Source organism: Dendrobates tinctorius, unplaced genomic scaffold, assembly GCF_039654945.1.
Source record: "Dendrobates tinctorius isolate UK_male_01 unplaced genomic scaffold, ASM3965494v1 ptg000251l, whole genome shotgun sequence".
NCBI classification, from domain to species: domain Eukaryota; kingdom Metazoa; phylum Chordata; class Amphibia; order Anura; family Dendrobatidae; genus Dendrobates; species Dendrobates tinctorius.
In genome coordinates, this window is record NW_027361918.1 from 12,932,769 (window position 1) to 12,960,454 (window position 27,686).

At 44.8% G+C, this 27,686-nt stretch overlaps 10 non-coding genes across 10 annotated transcripts; 1 reads left to right on the forward strand and 9 right to left on the reverse strand.

Annotated features, from left to right (window-relative positions):
• Positions 1-656: 656 nt before the first annotated feature.
• TRNAV-AAC (transfer RNA valine (anticodon AAC)) lies at positions 657-729 on the forward strand. Its single transcript has one exon. It is a non-coding gene; the product is annotated as a tRNA-Val (tRNA).
• A 10,675-nt stretch (positions 730-11,404) lies between these two features.
• Positions 11,405-11,477, reverse strand: TRNAV-UAC (transfer RNA valine (anticodon UAC)). The gene has a single exon. It is a non-coding gene; the product is annotated as a tRNA-Val (tRNA).
• Positions 11,478-12,903: 1,426 nt separating this feature from the next.
• Positions 12,904-12,977, reverse strand: TRNAV-CAC (transfer RNA valine (anticodon CAC)). The gene has a single exon. It is a non-coding gene; the product is annotated as a tRNA-Val (tRNA).
• Positions 12,978-14,245: 1,268 nt separating this feature from the next.
• On the reverse strand, positions 14,246-14,318 carry TRNAV-CAC (transfer RNA valine (anticodon CAC)). Its single transcript has one exon. It is a non-coding gene; the product is annotated as a tRNA-Val (tRNA).
• Positions 14,319-14,404: 86 nt separating this feature from the next.
• Positions 14,405-14,477, reverse strand: TRNAV-AAC (transfer RNA valine (anticodon AAC)). Its single transcript has one exon. It is a non-coding gene; the product is annotated as a tRNA-Val (tRNA).
• A 1,096-nt stretch (positions 14,478-15,573) lies between these two features.
• Positions 15,574-15,646, reverse strand: TRNAV-AAC (transfer RNA valine (anticodon AAC)). Its single transcript has one exon. It is a non-coding gene; the product is annotated as a tRNA-Val (tRNA).
• A 758-nt stretch (positions 15,647-16,404) lies between these two features.
• On the reverse strand, positions 16,405-16,477 carry TRNAV-UAC (transfer RNA valine (anticodon UAC)). The gene has a single exon. It is a non-coding gene; the product is annotated as a tRNA-Val (tRNA).
• A 256-nt stretch (positions 16,478-16,733) lies between these two features.
• Positions 16,734-16,806, reverse strand: TRNAV-AAC (transfer RNA valine (anticodon AAC)). The gene has a single exon. It is a non-coding gene; the product is annotated as a tRNA-Val (tRNA).
• A 7,093-nt stretch (positions 16,807-23,899) lies between these two features.
• On the reverse strand, positions 23,900-23,972 carry TRNAV-UAC (transfer RNA valine (anticodon UAC)). Its single transcript has one exon. It is a non-coding gene; the product is annotated as a tRNA-Val (tRNA).
• Positions 23,973-24,069: 97 nt separating this feature from the next.
• Positions 24,070-24,142, reverse strand: TRNAV-CAC (transfer RNA valine (anticodon CAC)). The gene has a single exon. It is a non-coding gene; the product is annotated as a tRNA-Val (tRNA).
• Between the last annotated feature and the right edge of the window lie 3,544 nt (positions 24,143-27,686).

Genomic DNA, 27,686 nt, shown 5'->3' on the forward strand with positions numbered 1-27,686 from the left:
TTTGCCAGCCTCCTGAAAGTTCCCAGTTTTGATCCCGGGCAGAAACATGTGGCTTTTCTTTATTTTGATCACAAACGTATATTGTTGGCTTAATTAGCCTTAGTTAGCATATTCTATTGCTGGTTTAATGAGCATTACTTTTACCAATGTGATTATTTCTACCCATTTTTGCTTTTGGCAAGCATGTGTGTTTTTGACAGTGTCTAAGTGTTCCTAATTCAAGTAACACCTGATAGGATCAAGGTGCGAAAGCAGGCATCTAGGTGCTTTTTCTTTTTGGCTTTTGGACAAAGGCATGAGAATGTTTTGTGGAGCATGGTTTTGTTTCCCTGTTTGTTCTTTTCCTCCAATAACCTGACAAATGAAAGGTTCCTGTGTTGCAAAATGCACTTTGTCCTGTCTTCAGACATAGAGGAAGACCTCTTGACTTTGGCTGGCTGTTTTTTTCTTTTTCAAGTTCATTTCAGCATGTTTAAACATCTTTAGATTTGCATGGAGTTTCTGAAGTGTAGTTGTTGTCACGTTCACCTCACACGCGAACGGTCCCCAGTTCGAAACTGGATCGAAGCATGACATTAGGCGTTGATATTAAAGCTTTTGACGTTGAGTCTTTGTTCTCGATGGCTCGTCATGACCACAGTAACCTTCCGCAGCCGGATTCTGTAGTGTAGTGGTTATCACGTTCGCCTAACACGCGAAAGGTCCCCAGTTCGAAACTGGGCAGAAACACGCTGTTACTCTTTGGTATCCAAGCTTTTGACTTTCAGTTCTTGATCTCGATTGCTTGTTGTCACCACAGTAAGCCCTTGCATCCGGTTTCTGTAGTGTAGCCGTTATCACTAGAGTTGAGCGAAACGGGTCGAAAAAATTCAAAAGTCGCCGACTTTTGGCAAAGTCGGGTTTCATGAAACGAAACCCGACCCTAGGATGAGGTCGGCCGCGAGGTCGGCGACTTACGCGCCAAAGTCGCGTTTCAAAAGTTTGTTTTGCGCTCTTTTTCAGCCAATCAGGATCCACGGACACTGTGGGCAACGTGATGACCTATGCACGGGTCACCACCATCTTTCAGAAGGGCATGCAAGTGATTGGCTTGCTTTGGTGGGCGTCACAGGGGGTATAAAAGGGCGTGCACGCCGACCGCCATCTTTCTTCTGCCGATCTTAGTATATGGAGAGGTTGCTGCTGATTCTGTAGGGAGCGCGTTAGGCAGGGAAGAAGACAAAAAAACTGCTTCTGCTGCTAGCGATTTGGCCTGCACAACACACAAGTCACTGTGTGTGCAGTGGAAGGGGAGGCTATATTGTGGTGCATCAGTGGTGTTGGTTGTTGGGCTGCCTTTTAAGGCTTCCTGACACGCTGACATTGCTGTTTACCCACTGCTCCGCAAACTGCTTTTTTAAAAGCAATCCAATCTCCCTTATCCTCTAGTCACTTTTGTCACAGCTGTGCCATCGAGCGTGTCACATAGCGCTCAGATATCAGTGGGCCTCACACAATCCACAAGTGTCCAGTGTCCAAAAGTGTACGCAGAGATTCAAAATCTCCATTATCCTCTCGTCACTTTGGTCACAGGCAGCTGTGCCATCGAGCGTGTCACATAGCGCTCAGATATCAGTGGGCCTCACACAATCCACAAGTGTCCAGTGTCCAAAAGTGTACGCAGAGATTCAAAATCTCCATTATCCTCTCGTCACTTTGGTAACAGGCAGCTGTGCCATCGAGCGTGTCACATAGCGCTCAGATATCAGTGGGCCTAACACAATCCACAAGTGTCCAGTGTCCAAAAGTGTACGCAGAGATTCAAAATCTCCATTATCCTCTCGTCACTTTGGTCACAGGCAGCTGTGCCATCGAGCGTGTCACATAGCGCTCAGATATCAGTGGGCCTCACACAATCCACAAGTGTCCAGTGTCCAAAAGTGTACGCAGAGATTCAAAATCTCCATTATCCTCTCGTCACTTTGGTCACAGGCAGCTGTGCCATCGAGCGTGTCACATAGCGCTCAGATATCAGTGGGCCTCACACAATCCACAAGTGTCCAGTGTCCAAAAGTGTACGCAGAGATTCAAAATCTCCATTATCCTCTCGTCACTTTGGTCACAGGCAGCTGTGCCATCGAGCGTGCCACATAGCGCTCAGATATCAGTGGGCCTCACACAATCCACAAGTGTCCAGTGTCCAAAAGTGTACGCAGAGATTCAAAATCTCCATTATCCTCTCGTCACTTTGGTCACAGGCAGCTGTGCCATCAAGCGTGTCACATAGCGCTCAGATATCAGTGGGCCGCACACAATCCACAAGTGTCCAGTGTCCAAAAGTGTACGCAGAGATTCAAAATCTCCATTATCCTCTCGTCACTTTGGTCACAGGCAGCTGTGCCATCGAGCGTGTCACATAGCGCTCAGATAACAGTGGGCCTAACACAATCCACAAGTGTCCAGTGTCCAAAAGTGTACGCAGAGATTCAAAATCTCCATTATCCTCTCGTCACTTTGGTCACAGGCAGCTGTGCCATCGAGCGTGTCACATAGCGCTCAGATATCAGTGGGCCTCACACAATCCACAAGTGTCCAGTGTCCAAAAGTGTACGCAGAGATTCAAAATCTCCATTATCCTCTCGTCACTTTGGTCACAGGCAGCTGTGCCATCGAGCGTGTCACATAGCGCTCAGATATCAGTGGGCCTCACACAATCCACAAGTGTCCAGTGTCCAAAAGTGTACGCAGAGATTCAAAATCTCCATTATTCTCTCGTCACTTTGGTCACAGGCAGCTGTGCCATCGAGCATGTCACATAGCGCTCAGATAACAGTGGGCCTAACATAATCCACAAGTGTCCAGTGTCCAAAAGTGTACGCAGAGATTCAAAATCTCCATTATCCTCTCGTCACTTTGGTCACAGGCAGCTGTGCCATCGAGCGTGTCACATAGCGCTCAGATATCAGTGGGCCTCACACAATCCACAAGTGTCCAGTGTCCAAAAGTGTACGCAGAGATTCAAAATCTCCATTATCCTCTCGTCACTTTGGTCACAGGCAGCTGTGCCATCGAGCGTGTCACGTAGCGCTCAGATATCAGTGGGCCTAACACAATCCACAAGTGTCCAGTGTCCAAAAGTGTACGCAGAGATTCAAAATCTCCATTATCCTCTCGTCACTTTGGTCACAGGCAGCTGTGCCATCGAGCGTGTCACATAGCGCTCAGATATCAGTGGGCCGCACACAATCCACAAGTGTCCAGTGTCCAAAAGTGTACGCAGAGATTCAAAATCTCCATTATCCTCTCGTCACTTTGGTCACAGGCAGCTGTGCCATCGAGCGTGTCACATAGCGCTCAGATATCAGTGGGCCGCACACAATCCACAAGTGTCCAGTGTCCAAAAGTGTACGCAGAGATTCAAAATCTCCATTATCCTCTCGTCACTTTGGTCACAGGCAGCTGTGCCATCGAGCGTGTCACATAGCGCTCAGATATCAGTGGGCCGCACACAATCCACAAGTGTCCACTGTCCACAAGTGTACGCAGATATTCAAAATCTCCATTATCCTCTCGTCAATTTGGTCACAGGCAGCTGTGCCGTCGAGCGTGTCACATAGTGCTCAGATAACAGTGGGCCTAACACAATCCACAAGTGTCCAGTGTCCAAAAGTGTACGCAGAGATTCAAAATCTCCATTATCCTCTCGTCACCTTGGTCACAGGCAGCTGTGCCATCGAGCGTGTCACATAGCGCTCAGATATCAGTGGGCCTAACACAATCCACAAGTGTCCAGTGTCCAAAAGTGTACGCAGAGATTCAAAATCTCCATTATCCTCTCGTCACTTTGGTCACAGCTGTGCCATCGAGCCTGTGACATTGCGCTCAGATATCAGTGGGCCGCACACAATCCACAAGTGTCCACTGTCCACAAGTGTGTGCAGAAATTCTAAATCTCCCCTGTCCTATAGACACCTTGTACCTTGTTTTACATTACTATATAGTTTGTTGGACTTTGTCTACATTTCTACCAAAAATGAGGAAGGCTGGTGGAAGAGGCCGTGGAATTGGGCGGGGGTTGGCAGCTGGTAATGATGGTGTTGGTGATGGATCTGATGGTAGTGGCAAGAGCAAAATAGGACCAAATGCAGGAGGTGCTGACCCTGCGTCATCGTCTGGCTACATAAGGCCTCGAACGCTTAGTTTTCTAGGAGTTGGCATACCGCTTTTAAAGGCAGAGCATCAGGAAAAAGTTTTGTCTTACATTGCTGACTCAGCCTCCAGCTCTATCGCCTCCTCTTCTTCAGTTGTAAAAAGTAAAAGCACTGAGTCGTCATTGGAGGCTCATGTTCATGAACCACACCTTTCCTTGTGTCCTTCACCCCAACCAAGATTGAAGGATGACGCAGGCCATACTACTGATTACTCCATGGAGCTGTTTTCACATACCATGCCTGGATTATCAAGTCAAATGGTGAATTACCCAGGCCAAGATGAATCTGACATGGAGTGCACTGATGCACAGCCGCTGATGGATAAATCTGCTGGTACATTCACTCAGAGCACTACATTGTCCTCTCAGTGTACAGAGCCAGATTTTGACCCTGATGAGACTCAGGTGCCCCTTCCCGCACACTATACCACCATACACGGTGACACAGAGAAAGGTGCACATGACATAGAAGAGGAGGTGATGGATGACCCAGTTGTTGACCCAGATTGGCATCCATTGGGGGAAGAGGGTGCTGCTTCCAATAGCTCAGATGAGGAGCATCCACAGCAGACATCGACATCGCAACAGCTGTTATCTGGCATGCCCGGAGCACTCCAAAGACAGGTTCCAAACATCAAAAGAGTTGCTGGACAGCTTGTCCAGAGGGTCAAAAGATCACAGCGTGCTAGGCCGCAAAATGTCTGCCAAAGTAGGAAGAGTGCAGTGTGGCACTTTTTTGAACAAAATCCTCATGATCAGGCCAAGGTTATCTGTAAGAAGTGTGCAAAGAACTTTAGCCGAGGGAAAAATCTGAAAAATTTGAATACCAGTTGCATGCTTAGACATTTAACCAGCATGCACTTGCAAGCGTGGACACAACACCAAACCTCAAGTGCCACATGTGCAACTGATCACAACGAAGGTAGTCAGCAACGCTACATTGTTTCCCCCCCTGTAAGCCCACCGGTTAGCACAGCAGCAAATGTTGAGGTGTCGTTGCAAGGCCACAGCAGTCAGGGAATCCCACTGTTATATCAACGAAAGACTGATTCTAGGCCATCAGAAAGAACACCAACTCCATCACCATCATCAACCCTCTCTCAGTCCGCCCTGTCCACCGCTACTTCCACCATATGCAGCTCTCAAGTCCAGCTCACCCTCCCAGACACTATGAGTAGGTCAAGAAAGTACTCAGTCTCTCATCCGCGTACACTGGGTTTGAACGCCCACATTGCCAAACTAATCTCGTTTGAGATGATGCCCTTTCGGTTGGTGGAAAGCACAGCTTTCCGCGAACTCATGGCCTATGCAGTACCACGCTATGACCTACCCAGTCGCCACTTCTTCTCTCGCAAAGCCATCCCAGCCCTCCACCATCATGTGAAAGACCGCATTGTCCATGCACTCAAGCAGTCAGTGAGCGGAAAGGTGCACCTCACAACTGATGCATGGTCCAGTCGGCATGGCCAGGGCCGTTACGTGTCCATCACTGTGCACTGGGTTAATGTGGTGGATGCAGGGTCCACAGGGGACAGCGGTGGTGGGACAGTGCTGCCTAGCCCACGGTATAGGAAACAGTTGGCTGTAGGCGTTCGACCCTCCTCCTCCTCCAGAAGCGAAAGCTCGTCCACAGAGCGCAGTCGTACGAGCACTCCATCTGCAGCTGCCACTGTTGCACACGATGTGTCCCCCTATCGAGCAGCTAGTGGAAAGCGTCAGCAGGCTGTGTTGCAGATGATGTGTTTGGGCGACAGACACACCGCCGAGGTGCTGGCCGAGTACTTGAAGCGACAAACTGAGTCATGGCTGGGCAGTGTACATCTTGAGGCAGGCAAGGTAGTTATTGATAACGGCCGTAATTTTGTGGCAGCCATAGCCCTTTCAAAACTCAGCCACATACCTTGCTTGGCTCACACCTTGAACCTGGTGGTACAGTGCTTCCTCAAAAATTATCCGGAGTTAACAGCCCTGCTCCAGAAGGTGCAAAGACTGTGCGCGCACATCCGCCGGTCGCCTGTACACTCCGTTCGTATGCAGAAGCTGCAGCGATTGCTCCACCTTCCCAACCACCGCCTCATTATCGACATTGCAACAAGGTGGAACTCCACCCTGCACATGGTGGAGTGGCTGTGCGAGCAGAGGCAGGCCATAATGCATTTGTGGGAGGATACACGGCCAGGCACTTTGAGAGCAGACATGGAGTTGACAGGCGTGCAGTGGTCGAAGCTGAAAGACCTTTGTAAAGTCCTTCAGTGTTTTGAGGAATGCACACGGCTGGTAAGCGCAGACGACGCCATCCTAAGCATGAGCATCCCACTTATGCGTCTGCTCATGCAAACTTTGATGCACCTTAAGGAGCAGGCGTCTGCAGCCAATGTTGATGAGGAGGAAGAGGAGGAGGGAATCCTTGATGACATTCAGCCATTGTCTGCTCAGGGACCTCTCCTGGACGAGGTGGAGGAAGAAGAGGAGGAGGAGGAGGAGGATGATGGGGATGATTACTTAGGGGAGGAGGATGCATCTCGTGGGGCAAGTGAAAATGTTGGCGTGGCAAGGTCTGGTACAGGGTTTGTGCGTGACTGGAGGGATGTGGATTTGCCAGAAAGTGCTCCTCCACCCAGCACTCGCAGTGCATCATTGACACCGGGAACATTGGCCCACATGTCAGATTATGCCTTGCGGATCCTAAAAAGGGACCCCCCGCATTGCCAAAATGATGAACGATGACGACTACTGGTTGGCCAGCATCCTGGATCCACGCTATAAAGGCAAATTACAAAACATCATGCCACAGGAGAACCTTGACCTAATATTGGCTAATAAACAAGGAACTCTGGTAAATCGGTTGCTTGAGGCATTCCCAGCACACAGCAGCGGTGATGGTTCTCAAACGAGCCGTACAGGCCGGGGGCAGCTTGGCAGAGGTGTTCGTGGTGCACACAGCAAAAGTGGCGTTGGAGACAGGGGTTTCATGACAATGTTGTGGACTGATTTTTCAAATACCGTTCACACAACTGGTAATACTGCATCGATGGAAAGTGACAGGAGACAGCAGTTGTCAACTATGGTTACAAACTACTTTTCCTCCCATATCGATGTTCTCCCACACAGGTCATTCCCCTTTGACTATTGGGCCGCTAAACTGGACACCTGGCCTGAATTGGCCCAATATGCCTTACAGGAGCTCGCTTGCCCAGCTGCAAGTGTGCTATCGGAAAGAGTCTTCAGTGCAGCTGGATCAATCCTGACAGAAAAAAGGACCCGTCTGTCAATCCAAAATGTGGATGATCTAGCCAGCATTAACATGAACCATGCATGGGTTTCCAAGGATTTTGTCCCACCTTCCCCTGATGACACATAGGGTGACAGAAAAATGGCTTGCTTTGGTCCACCTCTTCCTGGTACTTCACCTATTTCGCCTTTTGCATCAGTTGAATGTCCAACATCAACATATGCCACTTTCTAAAACTCCCTAACTGTGCTGCCTCCCCCCCATGGCTGGGGTCACCACCTAGCGCACGACACCGTGCGAGTGCCGTTGCCCTGGACAGGTGGGTAGGCCGACTCTTGGGCGCGGGCACTGGCACAGGGTCCCTCATAGTGCAATCAAGTGTCTCTGACGGTGGTGGTGCACACCCGCCGTCAGACACACCGCTGTACTATGAGGGGCCCAGTGCCAGTACCGACGCCCACGAGTGGGCCCCCCTTGCTTGGCAAGGGCCCCAGCATTTGCAATCTTTACCTCTCCCTGCTCCTCCGCTGTGTAATCTGGGCCGTCAAATCCATACTGTGCCTGACACCGTCTGAGCCTGCCTCCTGAGACATATATTTTGAATGTGTACGCTATCCATACTTGTTATCCAGGGATACGGTACCCTTTCTAACCTTCGTCCAATGACGTGCAATCCATACTGGGCCTAACACCGTCTGAGCCTGCCTCATGCTGTATAGACATATATTTTGAATGTGTACGCTATCCATACATGTTATCCGGGGATAAGGTACCCCTTCTAACCTTTGTGCAATGACGTGCAATCCATACTGGGCCTAACACCGTCTGAGCCTGCCTCATGCTGTATAGACATATATTTTGAATGTGTACGCTATCCATACATGTTATCCAGGGATACGGTACCCTTTCTAACCTTTGTGCAATCACGTGCAATCCATACTGGGCCTAACACCGTCTGAGCCTGCCTCATGCTGTATAGACATATATTTTGAATGTGTACGCTATCCATACATGTTATCCGGGGATACGGTACCCCTTCTAACCTTTGTGCAATGACGTGCAATCCATACTGGGCCTAACACCGTCTGAGCCTGCCTCATGCTGTATAGACATATATTTTGAATGTGTACGCTATCCATACATGTTATCCGGGGATACGGTACCCCTTCTAACCTTTGTGCAATGACGTGCAATCCATACTGGGCCTAACACGGTCTGAGCCTGCCTTATGCTGTATAGACATATATTTTGAATGTGTACGCTATCCATACATGTTATCCGGGGATACGGTACCCCTTCTAACCTTTGTGCAATGACGTGCAATCCATACTGGGCCTAACACGGTCTGAGCCTGCCTTATGCTGTATAGACATATATTTTGAATGTGTACGCTATCCATACATGTTATCCGGGGATACGGTACCCCTTCTAACCTTTGTGCAATGACGTGCAATCCATACTGGGCCTAACACCGTCTGAGCCTGCCTCATGCTGTATAGACATATATTTTGAATGTGTACGCTATCCATACATGTTATCCGGGGATACGGTACCCCTTCTAACCTTTGTGCAATGACGTGCAATCCATACTGGGCCTAACACCGTCTGAGCCTGCCTCATGCTGTATAGACATATATTTTGAATGTGTACGCTATCCATACATGTTATCCGGGGATACGGTACCCCTTCTAACCTTTGTGCAATGACGTGCAATCCATACTGGGCCTAACACCATCTGAGCCTGCCTCATGCTGTATAGACATATATTTTGAATGTGTACGCTATCCATACATGTTATCCGGGGATACGGTACCCTTTCTAACCTTTGTGCAATGACGTGCAATCCATACTGGGCCTAACACCGTCTGAGCCTGCCTCATGCTGTATAGACATATATTTTGAATGTGTACGCTATCCATACATGTTATCCGGGGATACGGTACCCCTTCTAACCTTTGTGCAATGACGTGCAATCCATACTGGGCCTAACACCGTCTGAGCCTGCCTCATGCTGTATAGACATATATTTTGAATGTGTACGCTATCCATACATGTTATCCGGGGATACGGTACCCCTACTAACCTTTGTGCAATGACGTGCAATCCATACTGGCCCTAACACCGTCTGAGCCTGCCTCATGCTGTATAGACATATATTTTGAATGTGTACGCTATCCATACATGTTATCCAGGGATACGGTACCCTTTCTAACCTTTGTGCAATCACGTGCAATCCATACTGGGCCTAACACCGTCTGAGCCTGCCTCATGCTGTATAGACATATATTTTGAATGTGTACGCTATCCATACATGTTATCCGGGGATACGGTACCCCTTCTAACCTTTGTGCAATGACGTGCAATCCATACTGGGCCTAACACCGTCTGAGCCTGCCTCATGCTGTATAGACATATATTTTGAATGTGTACGCTATCCATACATGTTATCCAGGGATACGGTACCCTTTCTAACCTTTGTGCAATCACGTGCAATCCATACTGGGCGTGAGAACGGCTGGCGAGCTGTTAAGCAAGCTACAGCACCTGTCCAGACAAGTACAGGGATTCCCTAGCGAGGAGACTTATTTGATTGTTTTCTATGTTGGGACAGCAATTTTTGGGGCGCACTATACTCTGGAGAATGATAGATGGGGCCCACCATACACTGGAACATTCCAAAGGTGGACATCAGACACTGGAGCAGCATTTACAGGGCCCATTATACACTAGAGCATTAGAAATGGGGCCCATTATATTTGGAGCATTATTTGGGCCCATAAGACAGTGGAGCTTCATCCATGGGGACCAACATATACTGTAGCATTATGTGGAGCTCATCATATACTGTTTCAAACATTATATGGGACCAATGATTTTGTATGGAGAAATAGATGGGCCTCGTCATGAGATGTAAAAAGTGAGGTATTTTTCATTGTACTATACCGCTATTTCTCTGCCGTATCGGAGCATGATGAGTTGTGGTATGTGTTAAAGGGGCGCTCTTTCGCCCAGGGCACATGAAAACCTGCAGCCAGCCCTCCCCCCCCACAAATTTAGCCAAATAACCCCCATTTTTCAGTGCGTAACTTGTATTATGAAGTTAATTAAGGTTGACAAGCTTAAGTAAGAAGAATTGATGCTTTTGGCATTGAAATGGGCACTGTAGGTGTGTTTCCTGTCCTCCTCTCACTGCCGACTTTTATTCCCCATTGACTTACATTGGGATTCGTGTTTTGGAACGACCCCGACTTCCCTATAATCGGACGATCTTGCTCGACCCGACTTTTGGAAAAGTCGGGTTTCACGAAACGAAACGCGACCCTAAAAAACCAAAAGTCGCTCAGCTCTAGTGACAACCACTACACTTCAGAAACTCCATGCAAAGCTAAAGATGTTTAAACATGCTGAAATGAACTTGAAAAAGAAAAAAACAGCCAGCCAAAGTCAAGAGGTCTTCCTCTATGTCTGAAGACAGGACAAAGTGCATTTTGCAACACAGGAACCTTTCATTTGTCAGGCTATTGGAGAAAAAGAACAAACAGGGAAACAAAACCATGCTCCACAAAACATTCTCATGCCTTTGTCCAAAAGCCAAAAAGAAAAAGCACCTAGATGCCTGCTTTCGCACCTTGATCCTATCAGGTGTTACTTGAATTAGGAACACTTAGACACTGTCAAAAACACACATGCTTGCCAAAAGCAAAAACGGGTAGAAATAATCACATTGGTAAAAGTAATGCTCATTAAACCAGCAATAGAATATGCTAACTAAGGCTAATTAAGCCAACAATATACGTTTGTGATCAAAATAAAGAAAAGCCACATGTTTCTGCCCGGGATCAAAACAGGGAACTTTCAGGAGGATGGCAAACATTACAATCACTACACTACAGTAACCAGACAAGAGCTTTTACTGTGGTCATGGCAAGCATTAAAGATCAAGCACTCATTGTTAAAAGCGCTAGTTTGCAAGAGGAATGCTGTGTTTCTGCCCAGTTTCGAACTGAGGACCTTTCGCGTGTAAAGCGAAAGTGATAACCGCTACACTACAGAAACCAACCGATTCAAACAAACAAAAAATGCTGTGGTCATGGCAAGCAATAAAGAACAAGCACTGAAAGTCAAAAAGATCGTTTTCCAAGAGAAAAAAAGCTGCGTTTCTGCCCAGTTTCAAAATGGGGACCTCTCGCGTGTGAGGCGAACGTGATAACCGCTACACTACAGACACCGGATCCAAGCTCTAACTGTGGTGACAACAAGCAATCGAGATCAAGAACTGAAAGTCAAAAGCTTGGATACCAAAGGGTAACAGCGTGTTTCTGCCCAGTTTCGAACTGGGGACCTTTCGAGTGTTAGGCGAACGTGATAACCACTACACTAGAGAAACCGGCTGCGGAAGGTTACTGTGGTCATGTCGAGCCATCGAGAACAAAGACTCAACGTCAAAAGCTTTAATATCAACGCCTAATGTCATGCTTCTATCCAGTTTCGAACTGGGGACCGTTCGCGTGTTAGGCGAACGTGATAACCACTACACTACAGAAACCGGCTGCGGAAGGTTACTGTGGTCATGACGAGCCATCGAGAACAAAGACTCAACGTCAAAAGCTTTAATATCAACGCCTAACGTCATGCTTATATCCAGTTTCGAACAGGGGACCGTTCGCATGTGAGGTGAACGTGACAACCACTACACTTGAGAAACTCCATGCAAAGCTAAAGATGTTTAAACATGCTGAAATGAACTTGAAAAAGAAAAAAACAGCCAGCCAAAGTCAAGAGGTCTTCCTCTATGTCTGAAGACAGGACAAAGTGCATTTTGCAACACAGGAACCTTTCATTTGTCAAGCTATTGGAGAAAAAGAACAAACAGGGAAACAAAACCATGCTCCACAAAACATTCTCATGCCTTTGTACAAAAGCCAAAAAGAAAAAGCACCTAGATGCCTGCTTTCGCACCTTGATCCTATCAGGTGTTACTTGAATTAGGAACACTTAGACACTGTCAAAAACACACGTTTGCCAAAAGCAAAAACGGGTAGAAATAATCACATTGATAAAAGTAATGCTCATTAAACCAGCAATAGAATATGCTAACTAAGGCTAATTAAGCCAACAATATACGTTTGTGATCAAAATAAAGAAAAGCCACATGTTTCTGCCCGGGATCAAAACAGGGAACTTTCAGGAGGATGGCAAACAGGACAATCACTACACTACAGTAACAAGACAAGAGCGTTTACTGTGGTCATGGCAAGCATTAAAGATCAAGAACTCTTTGTTAAAAGTGCTAGTTTGCAAGAGGAACGCTGTGTTTCTGCCCAGTTTCGAACTGAGGACCTATCGCGTGTAAAGCAAACGTGATAACCGCTACACTACAGAAACCAACCAATCCAAACAAGCAAAAAATGCTGTGGTCATGGCAAGCAATAAAGAACAAGCACTGAAAGTCAAAAAGATCGTTTTCCAAGAGAAAAAGCTGTGTTTCTGCCCAGTTTCGAACTGGGGACCTTTCGCGTGTGAGGCGAACGTGATAACCGCTACACTACAAAAAACGGATGCAATCGCTTACTGTGGTGACAACAAGCAATCGAGATCAAGAACTGAAAGTCAAAAGCTTGGATACCAAAGGGTAACAGCGTGTTTCTGCCTAGTTTCAAACTGGGGACCTTTCGCGTGTTAGGCGAACGTGATAACCACTACATTACAGAAACCGTCTGCAGAAGGTTACTGTGGTCATGACGAGCCATCGAGAACAAAGACTCAACGTCAAAAGCTTTAATATCAACGCCTAATGTCATGCTTCTATCCAGTTTCGAACTGGGGACCGTTCGCGTGTGAGGTGAACGTGACAACCACTACACTTGAGAAACTCCATGCAAAGATAAAGATTTTTAAACATGCTGAAATGAACTTGAAAAAGAAAAAAACAGCCAGCCAAAGTCAAGAGGTCTTCCTCTATGTCTGAAGACAGGACAAAGTGCATTTTGCAACACAGGAACCTTTCATTTGTCAGGCTATATGAGAAAAAGAACAAACAGGGAAACAAAACCATGCTCCACAAAACATTCTCATGCCTTTGTCCAAAAGCCAAAAAGAAAAAGCACCTAGATGCCTGCTTTCGCACCTTGATCCTATCAGGTGTTACTTGAATTAGGAACACTTAGACACTGTCAAAAACACACATGCTTGCCAAAAGCAAAAACGGGTAGAAATAATCACATTGGTAAAAGTAATGCTCATTAAACCAGCAATAGAATATGCTAACTAAGGCTAATTAAGCCAACAATATACGTTTGTGATCAAAATAAAGAAAAGCCACATGTTTCTGCCCGGGATCAAAACAGGGAACTTTCAGTAGGATGGCAAACAGGACAATCACTACACTACAGTAACCAGTCAAGAGCGTTTACTGTGGTCATGGCAAGCATTAAAGATCAAGCACTCATTGTCAAAAGCGCTAGTTTGCAAGAGAAACGCTGAGTTTCTGCCCAGTTTCGAACTGAGGACCTTTCGCGTGTGAAGCGATCGTGATAACCGCTACACTACAGAAACCAACCGATTCAAGCAAACAAAAAATGCTGTGGTCATGGCAAGCAATAAAGAACATGCACTGAAAGTCAAAAAGATCGTTTTCCAAGAGAAAAAAAGCTGTGTTTCTGCACAGTTTGGAACTGGGGACCTTTCGCGTGTGAGGCGAACGTGATAACCGCTACACTACAGAAACCAACCGACTCAAACCCACAAAAAATGCTGTGGTCATGGCAAGCAATAAAGAACATGCACTGAAAGTCAAAAAGATCGTTTTCCAAGAGAAAGAGCTGTGTTTCTGCCCAGTTTCGAACTGGCGACCTTTCGCGTGTGAGGCGAACGTGATAACCGCTACACTACAGAAACAGGATGCAAGCGCTTACTGTGGTGACAACAAGCAATTGAGATCAAGAACTGAAAGTCAAAAGCTTGGATACCAAAGGGTAACAGCGTGTTTCTGCCCAGTTTCGAACTGGGGACCTTTCGCATGTTAGGCGAACGTGATAACCGCTACACTACAGAAACCGGCTGCTGAAGGTTACTGTGGTCATGACGCGCCATCGAGAACAAAGACTCAACGTCAAAAGCTTTAATATAAACTCCTAATGTCATGCTTCAATACAGTTTCGAACTGGGGACCGTTCGCGTGTGAGGTGAACGTGACAACCACTACTCTTCAGAAACTCCATGCAAAGCTAAAGATGTTTAAACATGCTGAAATGCACTTGAAAAAGAAAAAAACATCTAGCCAAAGTCAAGAGGTCTTCCTCTATGTCTGAAGACAGGACAAAGTGCAGTTTGCAACACAGGAACCTTTCATTTGTCAGGCTATTGGAGAAAAAGAACAAACAGGGAAACAAAACCATGCTCCACAAAACATTCTCATGCCTTTGTCCAAAAGCCAAAAAGAAAAAGCACCTAGATGCCTGCTTTCGCACCTTGATCCTATCAGGTGTTACTTGAATTAGGAAAACTTAGACACTGTCAAAAACACACATGCTTGCCAAAAGCAAAAACGGGTAGAAATAATCACATTGGTAAAAGTAATGCTCATTAAACCAGCAATAGAATATGCTAACTAATGGGAATTAAGCCAACAATATACGTTTGTGATCAAAATAAAGAAAAGCCACATGTTTCTGCCCGGGATCAAAACAGGGAACTTTCAGGAGGATGGCAAACAGGACAATCACTACACTACAGTAAACAGACAAGAGCATTTACTGCGGTCATGGCAAGCATTAAAGATCAAGCACTCATTGTCAAAAGCACTAGTTTGCAAGAGGAACTCTGTGTTTCTGCCCAGTTTCGAACAGAGGTACTTTCGCGTGTAAAGCGAACATGATAACCGCTACACTACAGAAACCAACCGATTCAAGCAAACAAAAAATGCTGTGGTCATGGCAAGCAATAAAGAACAAGCACTGAATGTCAAAAAGATCGTTTTCCAAGAGAAAAGCTGTGTTTCTGCCCATTTTCGAACTGGGGACCTTTCGCGTGTGAGGCAAATGTGATAACCGCTACACTACAGAAACCAGATGCAAGTGCTTACTGTGGTGACAGCAAGCAATCGAGATCAAGAACTGAAAGTCAAAAGCTTGGATACCAAAGGGTAACAGCGTGTTTCCGCCCAGTTTCGAACTGGAGACCTTTCGCGTGTTAGGCGAACGTGATAACCACTACACTACAGAAACCGGCTGCGGAAGGTTAATGTGGTCATGACGAGCCATCGAGAACAAAGACTCAACGTCAAAAGCTTTAATATCAACGCCTAATGTCATGCTTCTATCCAGTTTCGAGCTAGGGACCGTTCGCATCAGAAACACCACTACACTTCAGAAACTCCATGCAAAGATAAAGATGTTTAAACATGCTGAAATGAACTTGAAAAAGAAAAAAACAGCCAGCCAAAGTCAAGAGGTCTTCCTCTATGTCTGAAGACAGGACAAAGTGCATTTTGCAACACAGGAACCTTTCATTTGTCAGGCTATTGGAGAAAAAGAACAAACAGGGAAACAAAACCATGCTCCACAAAACATTCTCATGCCTTTGTCCAAAAGCCAAAAAGAAAAAGCACCTAGATGCCTGCTTTCGCACCTTGATCCTATCAGGTGTTACTTGAATTAGTAACACTTAGACACTGTCAAAAACACACATGCTTGCCAAAAGCAAAAACGGGTAGAATTAATCACATTAGTAAAAGTAATGCTCATTAAACCAGCAATAGAATATGCTAACTAAGGCTAATTAAGCCAACAATATACCTTTGTGATCAAAATAAAGAAAAGCCACATGTTTCTGCCCGGGATCATAACAAGGAACTTTCAGGAGGATGGCAAACAGGACAATCACTACACTACAGTAACCAGACAAGAGGATTTACTGTGGTCATGGCAAGCATTAAAGATCAAGCACTCATTGTCAAAAGTGCTAGTTTGCAAGAGGAACGCTGTGTTTCTGCCCAGTTTCGAACTGAGGACCTTTCACGTGTAAAGCGAACGTGATAACCGCTACACTACAGAAACCAACCGATTCAAACAAACAAAAAAATGCTGTGGTCATGGCAAGCAATAAAGAACAAGCACTGAAAGTCAAAAAGATCGTTTTCCAAGAGAAAAACTGTGTTTCTGCCCAGTTTCGAACTGGGGACCTTTCTCGTGTGAGGCGAACGTGATAACCGCTACACTACAGAAACCGGATGCAAGCGATTACTGTGGTGACAACAAGCAATCGAGATCAAGAACTGAAAGTCAAAAGCTTGGATACCAAAGGGTAACTGCGTGTTTCTGCCCAGTTTCGAACTGGGGACCTTTCGCGTGTTAGGCGAACGTGATAACCACTACACTACAGAAACCATCTGCAGAAGGTTACTGTACTCATGACGAGCCATCGAGAACAAAGACTCAACGTCAAAAGCTTTAATATCAACGACTAATGTCATGCTTCTATCTAGTTTCGAACAGGGGACCGTTTACGTGTGAGGTGAACGTGACAACCACTACACTTCAGAAACTCCATGCAAAGATAAAGATGTTTAAACATGCTGAAATGAACTTGAAAAAGAAAAAAACAGCCAGCCAAAGTCAAGAGGTCTTCCTCTATGTCTGAAGACAGGACAAAGTGCAGTTTGCAACACAGGAACCTTTCATTTGTCAGGCTATTGGAGAAAGAGAACAAACAGGGAAACAAAACCATGCTCCACAAAACATTCTCATGCCTTTGTCCAAAAGCCAAAAAGAAAAAGCACCTAGATGCCTGCTTTCGCACCTTGATCCTATCAGGTGTTACTTGAATTAGGAACACTTAGACACTGTCAAAAACACACATGCTTGCCAAAAGCAAAAACAGGTAGAAATAATCACATTGGTAAAAGTAAAGCTCATTAAACCAGCAATAGAATATGCTAACTAAGGCTAATTAACCCCTTCACCCCCAAGGTTGGTTTGCACGTTCATGACCGGGCCAATTTTTACAATTCTGACCATTGTACCTTTATGAGGTCATAACTCTCGAAAGCTTCCATGGATCCCGGTGATTCTGACACTGTTTTCTCGTGACATATTGTACTTCATGTTAGTGGTAAAATTTCATTTAAATAACTTGCGTTTATTTGTGAGAAAAACGGAAATTTGGCGAAAATTTTGAAAATTTCGCAATTTTCCAACTTTGAATTTTTATGCCCTTAAATCACAGAGATACGGCACACAAAAAACTTGATAACTAACATTTCCCACATGATTACTTTACATCAGCACAATTTTGGAACCAAAATTTTTTTTTGTTAGGAAGTTATAAGGGTTAAAACTTGACCAGCGATTTCTCATTTTTACAACACCATTTTATTTTTAGGACCACATCACATTTGAAGCCACTTTGAGGGGTCTATATGATAGAAAATACCCAAAAGTGACACCATTCTAAAAACTGCACCCCTTAAGGTGCTCAAAACCACATTCAAGAAGTTTATTAACCCTTTAGTTGCGTCACATGAAATTTTTTGAATATTTAAAAAAAAATGAACATCTAACTTTTTTTCATAAAAAAAATACTTCAGGTTAAATTTTTTTTATTTTACCAAGGGTAACAGGAGAAATTGAACTGCAAAAGTTATTGTGCAATTTGTCCTGAGTATGCAGATACCTGATATGTGGGGGGTAACGACGCATGGCAGAGCTCAGAATGGAAGGAGCGCAGTTTGACTTTTTCAATGCAAAATTGGCTGGAATTCAGATTGGACGCCATGTCACGTTTGGAGAGCCCCTGATGTACCTAAACAGTGGAAACCCCCTACAAGTGACCCCATTTTGGAAACTAGACCCCCCAAGGAACTTATCTAGATATGTGGTGAGAACTTTGAACCCACAAGGGCTTTACAGAAGTTTATAACGTACAGCGGTACAATTAAAAAATCATATTTTTTCCACAAAAATGATCTTTTCACCCCAATTTTTATTTTCCCAAGGGTAACAGGACCCTAAAAGTTATTGTGCAATTTGTCCTGAGTACGCTGATACCCCACATGTGGGGGTAAACCACTATTTGGGCGCATGGCAGAGCTCGGAAGGGAAGCAGCGCCATTTGACGTTTTTGGCTGGAATTGAGATTGGACACCATGTCGCGTTTGGAAAACCCCTGATGTACCAAAACAGTGGAAACCCCCCACAAATGACACCATTTTGGAAAATAGACCCCCTAAGGAACTTATCTAGATGTGTGGTGAGAACTTTGAACCCCCATGGGCTTCACAGAAGTTTATAACATAAAGCCATACAATTAAAAAATCATATTTTTTTCCACAAAAATGATCTTTTCACCCTCAATTCTTATTTTCCCAAGGGTAACAGGACCCTAAAAGTTATTGTGCAATTTGTCCTGAGTACGCTGATACCCCACATGTGGGGGTAAACCACTATTTGGGCGCATGGCAGAGCTCGGAAGGGAAGCAGCGCCACTTGATGTTTTTGGCTGGAATTGAGATTGGACACCATGTCGCGTTTGGAAAACCCCTGATGTACCAAAACAGTGGAAACCCCCCACAAATGACACCATTTTGGAAACTAGACCCCCTAAGGAACTTATCTAGATGTGTGGTGAGCACTTTGACCCCCCCAGTGCTTCACAGAAGTTTACAACGCCCGGGCGTGAAAATAAAAAATTCGTATTTTTTCAACAAAGATGATCTTTTAGTCACCATTTTTTTATTTTCCCAAGGGTACCAGGAGAAATTGGACCCCAAAAGTTGTTGTCCAATTTGTCCTGAGTGTGCTGATACCCCATATGTGGGAGAAAACTACTGTATGGGCACACGTCGGGGCTCAGAAGGGAAGTAGTGACGTTTTGGAATGCAGACTTTGATGGAATGGTCTGCGGGTGTCATGTTGCCTTTGGAGAGCCCCTAATGTACCTAAACAGTGGAAACCCCCCACAAATGACACCATTTTGTAAACTAGACCCCCCAAGGAACTTATCTAGATGTGTGGTGAGCACTTTGACCCCCCCAGTGCTTCACAGAAGATTACAACGCCCGGGCGTGAAAATAAAAAATTCGTATTTTTTCCACAAACATGATCTTTTAGTCACCATTTTTTTATTTTCCCAAGGGTACCAGGAGAAATTGGACCCCAAAAGTTGTTGTCCAATTTGTCCTGAGTATCAATACCCCATATGTGGGAGAAAACTACTGTATGGGCACACGTCGGGGCTCGGAAGGGAAGTAGTGACGTTTTGGAATGCAGACTTTGATGGAATGGTCTGCGGGTGTCATGTTGCCTTTGGAGAGCCCCTAATGTACCTAAACAGTGGAAACCCCCCACAAATGACACCATTTTGTAAACTAGACCCCCCAAGGAACTTATCTAGATGTGTGGTGAGCACTTTGACCCCCCCAGTGCTTCACAGAAGTTTACAACGCCCGGGCGTGAAAATAAAAAATTCGTATTTTTTCCACAAACATGATCTTTTAGTCACCATTTTTTTATTTTCCCAAGAGTACCAGGAGAAATTGGACCCCAAAAGTTGTTGTCCAATTTGTCCTGAGTATGCTGATACCCCATATGTGGGAGAAAACTACTGTATGGGCACACGTCGGTGCTCGGAAGGGAAGTAGTGACGTTTTGGAATGCAGACTTTGATGGAATGGTCTGTGGGTGTCATGTTGCCTTTGGAGAGCCCCTAATGTACCTAAACAGTGGAAACCCCCCACAAATGACACCATTTTGTAAACTAGACCCCCCAAGGAACTTATCTAGATGTATGGTGAGCACTTTGACCCCCCCAGTGCTTCACAGAAGTTTACAACGCCCGGGCGTGAAAATAAAAAATTCGTATTTTTTCCACAAACATGATCTTTTAGTCACCATTTTTTTATTTTCCCAAGGGTACCAGGAGAAATTGGACCCCAAAAGTTGTTGTCCAATTTGTCCTGAGTATGCTGATACCCCATATGTGGGAGAAAACTACTGTATGGGCACACGTCGGTGCTCGGAAGGGAAGTAGTGACGTTTTGGAATGCAGACTTTGATGGAATGGTCTGTGGGTGTCATGTGCGTTTGGAGAGCCCCTGATGTACCTAAACTATTGAAACTCCCCACAAGTGACCCCATTTTGGACACTAGACCCCCACGGAACTTTTCTAGATGTGTGGTGAGCACTTTGAACCCCCAAGTGCTTCACAGAAGTTTATAACGCTCTGACGTGAAAATAAAAAAATCATTTTTTTCCACAAAAATGATATTTTTGCCCCCAATTTTTTATTTTCCTAAGGGTAACAGGAGAAATTGGACCCCAAAAATTGCTTTGCAATTTGTCCTGAGTAGGCTGATACCCTACATGTGGGGGTAAAACACTGTTTGGGCGCATAGCAGAGCTTGGAAGGGAAGGAGCACCATTTGACTTTTTCAACTCAGAATTGGCTGGAATTGAGATCAGACGCCATGTTGCATTTGGAGAGCCCCTGATGTGCCCAAACAGTGGAAACCCCCAATTCTAACTCCAACCCGAACCCCAACACGCCCCTAACCCTAGCCCTAACCCTAGCCATAACCCTAACCATACCCTAACCCTACCCCAACACACCACTAGCCCTAACCCTAGCCCTAACCCTAATGGAAAATGGAAATAAATACTTTTTTTTATTTTATTATTTTTCCCTAACTAAGGGGGTGATAACGGGGGGTTTGATTTACTATTTATGGCGGTTTTTATGTTTGGCGGCTGTCGCACGCTATTAGACGCTTTTTATTGTAAAAATAGTTTTTGCATCACCACATATTGAGAGCTATAATTTTTCCGTATTTTGACCCACCGAGTCATGTGAGGTCTTATTTTTTGCGGGACGAGTTGACGTTTTTATTGGTACCATTTTCGGGCACGTGAAATTTTTTGATCGCTTTTTATTCCGATTTTTGTGACGCAGAATGAACAAAAACCAGCGTTTCATGAATTTCTTTTGGGGGGGGTGCGTTTACACCGTTCCGCGTGCGGTAAAATTGATAAAGCGGTTTTATTCTTCGGGTCAGTACGGTTACAGCGATACCTCATTTAGGTCGTTTTTTTATGTTTTTGTCGGTTTTATGCAATGAAAACTATTTTATATAAAAAATAATTATTTTTGCATCGCTTTATTCTGCGAGTTATAACTTTTTTATTTTTTCACTGATGATGCTGTATGGCAGCTCGTTTTTTGCGGGACAAGATGACGTTTTCAGCGGTACCATGGATATTTATATGCGTCTTTTTGATCGCGCGTTATTGCACTTTTTGTTTGGCGGTAAGATAATAAATCATTATTTTTTGCTTCGTTTTTTATTTTTGTTTTTTAAGGGGTTCGCTAAAGGGGTTAACTATTGGGACAGTTTTATAGGGCAGGTCGTTACGGACGCGGCGATACCTAATATGTGTACTTTCATTGTTTTTTTTTTATTATTTTCAAAAAATGAATTTATTCGGGAATATTTTTTTTTTTTTTTACTAATTTATTTGGCGATTTTTTTTAATTTATTTTTACACTTTTTTTAATTTTTTTTTTACTTTATTACATAGTCCCAGGTGGGACATCACTGTCCTGTGACAGATCGCTGATCTGTCACATCACAGATCACTGTGACAGATCAGCAATCTGTCACAGGCAGTGCACAAAGCTTCCTCATGCCTGCGCTTTGCAGGCACTGAGGAAGCCAGCTTCCCCAGGCCCCCGAAGGCCCCTGTCGCCATCTTGGATTCGGGGGCCTGGAGGAAAGGAGCCCCCCGCAGCAGCGCTGCACATTGCGCTGCCGTGGGGGGGCTCAGGGAAGCACGGAGGGAGCCCCCTCCCTGCCGATGCTTCCCTTTAACCCCCGGTACACCGCAATCATGTTTGATCGCGGTGTGCAAGGGGTTAACGTGTCGGGGGCGGTCCGTGACCGCCCCTGACACATTGTGCCGGGTGTCAGCTGTGATAATCAGCTGACACCCGGCCGCGATCAGCGGCGCTCACCACGTGGGCGCCGCTGATCGCGGTAGACGTACTATCCCGTCCCCGGTCATACGGGCCCAGGTACTGTGGACGGGATAGTACGTCTCATGTCAGGAAGGGGCTAAGCCAACAATATACGTTTGTGATCAAAATAAAGAAATGCCACGTGTTTCTGCCCGGGATCAAAGCAGGGAACTATCAGGAGGATGGCAAACAGGACAATCACTACACTACAGTAACCAGACAAGAGCGTTTACTGTGGTCATGGCAAGCATTAAAGATCAAGCACTCATTGTCAAAAGCACTAGTTTACAAGAGAAACGCTGTGTTTCTGCCCAGTTTCAACTAAGGACCTTTCGCGAGTAAAGCGAATGTGATAACCGCTACACTACAGAAACCAACCGTTTAAAAAAAAACAAAAAATGCTGTGGTCATGGCAAGCAATAAAGAACAAGCACTGAAAGTCAAAAAGATCGTTTTCCAAGAGAAAAGCTGTGTTTCTGCCAAGTTTCAAACTGGATACCTTTCGCGTGTGAGGTGAACGTGATAACCGCTACACTACAGAAAACGGATGCAAGCACTTACTGTGGTGACAACAAGCAATCGAGATCAAGAACTGAAAGTCAAAAGCTTGGATACCAAAGTGTAACAGCGTGTTTCTGCCCAGTTTTGAACTGGGGACCTTTTGTGTGTTAGGCGAATGTGATAACCACTAAACTACAGAAATCGGCTGAGGCATGTTACTGTGGTCATGACGAGCCATCGAGAACAAAGACTCAACATCAAAAGCTTTAATATCAACGCCTAATGTCATGCTTCTATCCAGTTTCGAACTGGGAACTGTTCACGTGTGAGGTGAACGTGACAACCACTACACTTCAGAAACTCCATGAAAAGCTAAACATGTTTAAACATGCTGAAATGAACTTGAAAAAGAAAAAAACATCCAGCCAAAGTCAAGAGGTCTTCCTCTATGTCTGAAGACAGGACAAAGTGCATTTTGCAACACAGGAACCTTTCATTTGTCAGGCTATTGGAGAAAAAGAACAAACAGGGAAATAAAACCATGCTCCACAAAACATTCTCATGCCTTTGTCCAAAAGCCAAAAAGAAAAAGCACCTAGATGCCTGCTTTCGCAACTTGATCCTATCAGGTGTTACTTGAATTAGGAACACTTAAACACTGTCAAAAACACACATGCTTGCCAAAAGCAAAAACGGGTAGAAATAATCACATTGGTAAAAGTAAAGCTCATTAAACCAGCAATAGAATATGCTAACTAAGGCTAATTAAGCCAACAATATACGTTTGTGATCAAAATAAAGAAAAGCCACATGTTTCTGCCCTGGATCAAAACAGGGAACTTTCAGGAGGATGGCAAACAGGACAATCACTACACTACAGTAACCAGACAAGAGCGTTTACTGTGGTCATGGCAAGCATTAAAGATCAAGCACTCATTGTCAAAATCGCTAGTTTGCAAGAGGAACGCTGTGTTTCTGCCCAGTTTCGAACTGAGGACCTTTCGCGTGTAAAGCGAACGTGATAACCGCTACACTACAGAAACCAACCTATTCTAACAAACAAAAAATGCTGTGGTCATGGCAAGCAATAAAGAACAAGCACTGAAAGTCAAAAAGATTGTTTTCCAAGAGAAAAAGCTGTGTTTCTGCCCAGTTTCGAACTGGGGACCTTTCGCGTGTGAGGCGAACGTGATAACCGCTACACTACAGAAACCGGATACAAGCGCTTACTGTGGTGACAACAAGCAATCGAGATCAAGAACTGAAAGTCAAAAGCTTGGATACCAAAGGGTAACAGCGTGTTTCTGCCCAGTTTCGAACTGGGGACCCTTCGCGTGTTAGGCGAACGTGATAACCACTACACTACAGCAACCGGCTGCGGAAGGTTACTGTGGTCATGACGAGCCATCGAGAACAAAGACTCAACGTCAAAAGCTTTAAAATCAACGCCTAAGGCTAGTTTCACACTTGCTTTTTTTTTGCAGCGCGTTTTTCCCGCAAAAAAACGCATTGAAAAAACGCATACAAAAGCATACAACTGCTGCGTTTTTTTCAAGCATTTTTATGAGCATGCATGAAAAAAACGCAGCGTTTTTATGCGTTTGTATGCGTTTTTAGTGCATTTTTACCGCGTTTGCGTTTTTTTCCAACATTAGGTGGCCCCTCACACTAACCCAAACCATGACTTTACTAACCCTAACCCTGACCCTAACCCTAACCCTAACCCTGACCCTAACCCTGACCCTGACCCTAACCCTTAACAAAACCATACTTAACCCTAACCCTGACCCTAACCCTGACCCTAACCCTAACCCTAACCCTAACCCTAACCCTGACCCTAACCCTTACCCTGACCCTAACCCTAACCCTAACCCTGACCCTAACCCTAACCCTAACCCTGACCCTAACCCTAACCCTGACCCTAACCCTGACCCTAACCCTTAACCCTCCGTCAGGCGCAATAGATCTGACAGGCACACAGTAATTAGTTTCACTTCTCTCTCCTTGCCCACTTATCAGAAAACCCCACCCCTCCTAGTTATCTCCTGACTCTACAGGCTCTGTGAAACCTGATATCACAGTGACTCAGCAGACCTTCTAGTGAGCAGATATCAACACTTTGGCTTCTCAGGCACATTGCGCCTGATTTCAACACAAATTGAAAGGTTAGTATTTTCTTTTTTTATTCATCACGATTGTGTATTTAGCTTGTTTTATGAAGGATTAATGCTAAGTTAGTGTACATAAGTACTGTTTTCTTAGACAAAAGGAGGGTGGCTTCTAAGGCACATTGCGCCCTAACACATACTCTTTCTCTCTTGCTTCAGATTTTCTGCTGCAATGGCCAGAAAACAGTATGATTCATCTAAACCCTTTCATTTAGAAGAAATGAAGATTTTTTTGTTAGAAGATGATGAGGAAGAACCAGCAGTAACTGAGGATTTAGAGGAATCTAGTGACATTTCATCTGAAGATGAGGTAGCAGAATGTAACACTGATTCTGGAACAGAGCAGGATGGTGATGACACTGATACAGAGGAAACAGACACAGATCTAGCTTATTATTTGGGCAAAGATAAAAATACAAAGTGGAACAAAAAGGCACCCAAGAACAAACAGCGCAGAGCATCCCACAATATTATTACACACCTTCCTGGAGTTATTGGAAGTGCTAGAAAAGCTAAAACTGCAGTGGAATGTTGGAGTAATCTAATTACAGATAGCATGTTGGAAACTATTGTTCGGTTCACTAACCAGTATATTGACACAATCAAAGAGCAATTCTCCAGAGAGAGGGACATCAAAAACACTGATGTGATTGAACTCAAGGCATTTATTGGCTTGTTATACCTAGCTGGTGCTTTCAGAGCAAATAGGCAAAGTTTGGAGGAGCTGTGGGGGACAGACGGTGATGGCATCGAAAAATTCAGCCTTGTGATGAATCTGAAACGATTCAAAGTCCTGATCCGTTGCCTCCGTTTCGATGATCTTCTGCTGTAATTGAAACCACTGAAGATGAGTAGAAAATAATTAAGTAACATCTAAGTGCAATATCCTTTAAGTTTTTTTCCATAATTTTATATTTAAGCAATAGTTAAGTAAAGATAACTGGAGCCTATTTGGCGGTACTACCGAAAAGTGGTATTTTAGTTTTAATAAGTTTATGGTTAATAAATGTTTTTTTTGCATCTGATTTGGTGTAATCTCTTTTAATACATTCCTATGAAGGTCACTGACTACTTCTATAGTCCTGAAATTGAAATATGTAGCTACTATAGGTGGTTTTCTGACCTGTGCTTGTCAGGCACATTGCGCATGAACTGAGGAGAATCTATATTGCGCCTGACGGAGGGTTAACAAAACCAAACTTAACCCTAACCCTGACCCTAACCCTGACACGAACCCTAACCCTGACCCTAACCCTGACCCTAACCCTAACCCTAACCCTAACCCTGACCCTAACCCTTAACCAAACCATACTTAACCCTAACAGTGACCCTAACCCTGACCCTAACCCTTAACCAAACCATACTTAACCCTAACCCTGACCCTACCCTGACCCTAACCCTAACCCTAACCCTAACCCTGACCCTAACCCTTAACAAAACCATGCTTAACCCTAACCCTGACCCTAACCCTTAACCAAACCATACTTAACCCTAACCCTGACCCAAACCCCAACCCTAACCCTGACCCTGACCCTAACCCTAACCCTAAACCCCCTTAACTAACCCTAACTCTAACCCAAACCCCTAAATTCCATGGTTAACAAAAAAAAACGCATGTGCAAAAAAACGCATACATGAGCATGCCAGTGCGCACATATGCGCATCCATAGGCTATAATGGCCATTTTTAGCGCAAAACGTGCGCATATGTGCGCATGCGCTTTTTTGCAGGGCCAAAAAATGCAACATGCTGCGTCTGGAAAATACAAACGCACACCCCAAAAAAACGCAGCGCATGAAAATCGCATACATGCGCTTACAAGCGCGCAGGTATGCGCACCCATGTTAAATATAGGGGAAAAAACGCATGCGCACATATGCGTTTTTTTCCAGCGCTAAAAAACGCAAATGTGAAACCAGCCTAATGTCATGCTTCTATCCAGTTTCGAACTGGGGACCGTTCGCGTGTGAGGCTAACGTGACAACCACTACACTTCAGAAACTCCATGCAAAGCAAAAGATGTTTAAACATGCTGAAATTAACTTGAAAAAGAAAAAAACAGCCAGCCAAAGTCAAGAGGTCTTCCTCTATGTCTGAAGACAGGACAAAGTGCATTTTGCAACACAGGAACCTTTCATTTGTCAGGCTATTGGAGAAAAAGAACAAACAGGGAAACAAAACCATGCTCCACAAAACATTCTCATGCCTTTGTCCAAAAGCCAAAAAGAAAAAGCACCTAGATGCCTGCTTTCGCACCTTGATCCTATCAGGTGTTAGTTGAATTAGGAACACTTAGGCCTGTTTCCCACTTGCTTTTTTTTGCAGCGCATTTTTCCCGCAAAAAAACGCATTGAAAAACGCATACAAAAGCATACAACTGCTGCGTTTTTTTCAAGCATTTTTATGAGCATGCATGAAAAAAACGCAGCGTTTTTATGCGTTTGTATGCGTTTTTAGTGCGTTTTTACCCCGTTTGTGTTTTTTTCCAACATTAGGTGGCCCCTCACACTAACCCAAACCATGACTTTACTAACCCTAAACCCTAACCCTGACCCTAACCCTAACCCTAACCCTAACCCTTAACCAAAC